Consider the following 6,000-nt stretch of genomic DNA (forward strand, 5'->3'; position numbering starts at 1 on the left):
CTCTAATCCTGCTCGTCATAGTCACTACTCACCTCTTGCAAATAGGACTTAGAAGTCCCTTCAAGAGGATCAGAAGTGCGATCTGGCCTTTCACTTGGTCTGGGGGGCTGCCCGGTGGAAACTGGAGCAGCATCCTTTCTGGAAGAGTTCCTTTGTAGAGCTGTCTTGCCTTGTAGCTCATGTACGCGTGCTCGCAGGGTTGAGGTGGGCTTCCCATCCCATTTCCTCATGTCTTCTCCATGGTCACGCAGGAAAAACCACAGGATACCTCGTGGTGTGTATGCTCTATATCCCCTCTCTGGAGCAGAAAAACGCTTGCTCCTAACAGCTGAAATGCGGGTCTGTACAGGTGGGGAGTACGATATATCCTCTTTGAGTTGCCAGACGTCCTGAGACAGTTTCTCCGCAGCCGAGACTAGGGAGGAAGAAAGGCTCTCTTCATATTGCCGCAGTCGGCCAGCCACTTCATCCACTGTGGGTGCCTCTTCACTCTTGTCAATTACTGCCAGTGAGTTGGCGTACAATGATGGTGCACTTTGCACAAATTTTCGCCACATGGGTCGGGTACAGTGGACTTCATTGGGGTCTGTGGGCAACTGTGTGTTGTCTGGATCATAATAAACCATCTCCCACACAGCTAATTCCCTCAGATATTGGATACCTCTCTCCATAGTGGTCCACTTGCCTGGCGACATACGACATCTTCGCTGAAAGGATACCTTTCCCTCACACTTGACAGGAGTCGCCTCCAGAGGCTGAGGGCCTGTGCCTTCTTCCCAATTGCCTTGTCAATGCCCCCTTCCCTAGACAAGGATCCCAGCTGCTTGGCCTCCCTGCCCTCCAATTCCAGGCTACTGGTCCCATTCTCCCAGCAGCGGAGCAGCCAGGTAATAATGTGCTCCCCTGGAAGGCGGCTGAAATCTTTCTGCATATCTCGCAGCTCACTCAGGGACAGGGATCGAGTAATCACTTCTGGTTCTGGCTCTTCTTCTTGTCCTCGTGATGGCCCCGGTTCATCATCATCTTTCACTAAGCGAACCGATTTCCTTGTGTATTTCTTTTTGTGTATAGGGGCAACTGATACTGGTATGGGTTGATCTTTTGGCTTGACTACAGTGCCTATTGCAGGGGTTTGGGCAGCTGCAGTGCCTGTTGCGGGGGCCTGGGCAGCTGCAGTGCCTGTGGGTCCGCTCTCTCCCTCTGGATGGTGCTGTCTACTATCAAGCAGTGTTTGATAGATTGTGGCCAGGGCCCAGCACAGCGCAGTAAGTTGTGTCTCCTTAGAATCCCCACAGCATTTTCCTTTCAAATATTCCACCATTTTATCAGGGTCTTGCAATTGTTCAGGAGTGAAGCTCCAAACCATTGGGGGTGAAAAGATCTCTAGATACCCGCCCATACTCTCCCAAATGCCATGCCAGCCCTGACCATTCAGCCTTGGGGAAGATCCCTGGGTGGTACTCTTGAAAAGATTTTTACTAACCCTGAACAGGACTGGGAAAGCATGCAGGAGACCTAGCAATAGGAATATACTGGCCTGAACATTCCAAGGGTATTCAAAATTCTCAAAAATTGTTGTAACCAACCAAAAGGGAAAAGGGGATATGAAAGAGTGGGAGAAGGTATCCCCCCCTGTCTTCCCCATAGATTGGGTCCAATTATTAATCAATTCTGAAAGATATTGGCCGAGGTACGGGCCTGACTGAAATGCTACATACACATACCAGCTCAAACTCATGACTGTCAATGATCTCTTATCATAAGTCATTATCATACAATACAACTACATGAGAACAGGAACCCCTCTCCCAGAGGTGATAAACAGTGCCGCAGGGATTACATAAACACGGGTTTACAAACCAGACCCATGTGACCAAACAGAACATCATTTTGACCAGCGACTGTTTCAATAACATTATAAATGCTTATAACAACTTTGTTTTAACACACTTGGGTCAGACTTGTCGTTATCACAACCCCTCGAGCCCCACGTTGGGCGCCAAGAAGGACTGACCTGGTTTAGCCCCAGCCGGTAGCTGAGCGCCACGCGCCGCTCGCTCACCCCTCCCCCGGCGGGATGGGGAGGAGAACAGAAAAACAACGGCGAAGCCTCGAGGGTTGGGATAAGGGCGGTTTACTGGGACAGCAAGGGAGAGGGAAAACAATTGACGACAGTACTGGTAACAGATATTAACAATGGCTGATAACAGAGAACGATTTTACCGATCCAACCACCAACCGGACACTCAGCCCATCCCGGAGCCACGCCGAGCCGGCCCCTGCCTGACTAGCCCCCTTTGATGGTGAGCATGACGTCACATGGTATGGAATAGCCCCCGGCCAGCTTGGCTCACCTGTCCTGGCTCCTTGTGAAATTAACTCTATCCTTGCCAGAACCAGGACAAAGCATGAGGGTGAAGGAGCAGCAGGGAGCTGTTATGCACTGCTACAACCCCCATTCCCCATCACCCTGCACCACTCGGGCAGGAGGCAGAGGAGTCAGGAAAGAAGGATTGAAATCAAGCCTAGGAGGAAGGGTAGGGTTGTGGTTCAGTTTTTGGGTTTGTTTCTCACCATTTGAATACATTTTAACTAGCAAAAAATTAAATTAGTGTTCCCTAAGTGGAGTCTGTTTTCTCTGTGATAGTAATTAGCAAATGATCTCCCCATATTTATCTTGACCCATGAGGTTTTTTCATCTTTCATCTGTCCCATTGAGGAGCGGGGGAGTGAGAGAAAGGCTGGATGGACATCTGGCAGCCAGTGAAGGTCAGCCCACCACACCTATATATTTAGTTGTCAGTCTCCAAATTCTTTGTTTCCTTGACGGGAGTCAGATGACAAGGCTCATCTGTAGAAGTAAAACGAAGAGCCAGACAGGAGTAAAGAAGTGTACAGAGGCAATTAGGGTGGATAACAAGGTCATTGGTTGTCCAAAACAATATAGATTTTTCTTTTTTCAAATATTATTCAGAGGGAAGTAGAAACTATCAAATTCATAGGGGCAGATTTTCATCAGTGCAAATCATTGTATCTCTTCTGCTTCCATAATGGCTATGCCAATTTGTGACAGATAAAGATGTATTGTACCTTGAAATGATCTTGCAGTCTGAAGTAGTTTAGAAAACCTGTGTTTTAGGATAGTGAAAGAGACTAATGTTTATTGGCTGTTGTGGTTTTTTGTTGTGCTGTGCTTTTTTTTCCCCAAAGGGTTTCACATTTCAGAAATAGAAACACATTTTTGAAACCCTAAAGGTAGTGTTAAAATTCCAAAGTATTCAACAAAGGCTAAGATAAGAGCAAGAGGGAAGGATGGTGAAGGATGTAGGCTATGTAGTGCAGTGTATGAATATTTAGAGCTTAGGTCTCCAATGCATAATTAAAATCTAACTTCCATAATGGTTGCTAGAGTTTTTGTCACATCTCTCTCCTTGCCTAATGCCCTTTTTCCATAATTCTTCCATATTTCTTTGCTCTGTTATTTTCTGTTCCAGATGTTCTGCTTTTTTATCTACTTGGTTTTTTTTTTTCTCTGCTCCCCACCCCCACCCCACCTCATCACTGTCTACTGCTATTTTACATGCCTTTCTGAACCCAGCAGTTATGACGTATGGCTTTCAAATTAATTTCCAACAAATGTCTTTTGAATCAGGCAAAGTGAACATGTCCGTTATTATTGAATATGCTTTTCTTTTGAGAAGTAATGGTAGCTTGGGCTATGTATGCGCTGCTACGTATGACTATATGCAGAAGCTTTCTTATTTTTAAGAAATGCACAGTAAAATATTTTGCACATCCCTAAGTTTTGTTTGGTATTACATGGAGCTGTGAATTAGCATATTTTTTAGATTTCATACTTTTTGCAGCTTAATATCTGAAATCAGAATTGTTCCAAAATATGTTCCAAAATGCTGTTCCAAAATGTGCAAGGTTTTTTAATTCATTTTTAACTGATAAAATTAATTGATAAAACCCCAACAAATAGGATTGCCAAGTACTGTCATTCTATTGGAAAACAGTAACAGATATATATGACTAAAAGAATCTCAACAAAACGGTAAAGACCTAGTCGACTGGAAATGGTGCAAGGAAGTATTTACAGGGAAAATTGAAGCTGTATCACACTAATAAGTTCCAAATTCTCTATTAAAAATAAGAAATGTTTTTAATTAATTAACAATAGCAGCTTCTCAGCTGCTCAGCACAGCTTGGATGAATTTCAGAGAGCATTATCAGTGCTGCAAAAAACAAAGGGAGGACATGAAAGCTCATGTTCCCTGTCATCCTACCAGCCAAGACATTATTGCAGCTCCAAAGTAGAAATTACTTTTTTACAGTTAGATTGAGAGAAAATTTAAACCTTGTCACTGCTGAAAAACCATTTGTGTTTATTCAAGAAAAAGTTCTGAGCTCAGTTTTCTCACTGTAGAAAAATAGCTCAGATCCTTCTTAATAGTATAGATATTATAAGAATCTGAATATGCTTAATTTGTCATCTGATTACTTAACAAATACAGTTTGTAACAAAGTTCAAGGGACTCTTTCAGTATGTGAAAATATAGGGATCTCTTCATTTACAACTTCCATTAATTTAATTTGGTGGACTATCAATCTGTATCATCCTTTCCTTTTGATACCAACCTCCATTATGAAATTTCTCAATTTTTGTATACCACTAATCTTAATCAGTCTTCCCCAACCTCATTCCTTTGATGTCTGCTGCGGTGGGTTGACCCTGGCTGGAGGCCAGGTGCCCACCAAAGCCACCCTATCGCTCCCCTCCTTGACTGGACAGGGGAGAGAAAATGTAATGAAGGGCTTGTGGGTCCAGATAAGGACAGGGAGAGATCACTCACCATGTTATTACCGTCACAGGCAAAACAGACTCAACTTGGGGAAATTAATTTAATTTATTACCAATCAAATCAGAATAGGATAATAAGAAATAAAACCAAATCCTAAAACACCTTCCCCCCACACCTCACTTCTTCCTGGGCTCAACTTCACTCCCAATTTCTCTACCTCCTCCCTTCCAGGGGCACAGGGAGACAGGGAATGGGGGTTGTGGCCAGTTCATCACACGTCTCTGCCACTCCTTCCTCCTCACATTCTTCCTCTGCTCCAGCGTGGGCTCTCTCTCACAGGAGACAGTCCTCCATGAACTCCTCCAATGTGAGTCCTTCCCACAGGCCGCAGTTCTTCATGAACTGCTCCAGCGTGGGTCCCTTCCACAGGGTGCAGACCTTCAGGAACAAACTGCTCCAGCATGGGTGCCCCAGAGGGTCACAAGTCCTGCCAGCAAACCTACTCCAGCATGGGTTCCTCTCTCCACAGGTCCATAGGTTCTGCCAGGAGCTTGCTCCAGCACGGGCTTCCCATGGGGTCACAGCATCCTTCGGGCATCCACCCAAGGTGCAGGTGGATATCTGCTCCACCATCATCCTCCATGGGCTGCAGGGGGACAGCCTGCCTCACCATGGTCTTCTGTACAGGCTGCAGGGGAAACTGCTCTGGCATCTGGAGAACCTCCTCCCCCTCCTTCTGCAATGACTTTTGTGTCTGCGGGGCTGTTTCTCTCATGTATTCTCACTCCTCTCCGCAGCTGCAATTGCACAGGGTTTATTCCTCCTTCTTAAATATGTCATCCCAGAGGTGCTACCACCATCATGGGTCTGTCTTGGAGCCAGGTGGCATTGGCTCTATCAGACATGGGGGAGGCTTCTATTAGCTTCTCACAGAAGCCAGTCCTGTACCACACCCCCACTACCAAAACTTGGCAAACCCAATACAACTGATAATTCTCAGCCTATTGCTAACAAGTTTTTGTTTAAAAATAAACTTCCAAATTCAGTTAAACATACCTATGGTGTTTATCCACCCCTTGCCCCCCTTCATCAATAAATGCAAAGAGCAACAAAATCCTTTCTCAGTTTATGTTTTGCCAAACTTTAGTTTCCTTTCTACAACAAGTGTTCCATATGAGAAGTCATATTAGGACCG

This window comes from Balearica regulorum, chromosome 2, assembly GCF_011004875.1.
Source record: "Balearica regulorum gibbericeps isolate bBalReg1 chromosome 2, bBalReg1.pri, whole genome shotgun sequence".
NCBI classification, from domain to species: domain Eukaryota; kingdom Metazoa; phylum Chordata; class Aves; order Gruiformes; family Gruidae; genus Balearica; species Balearica regulorum.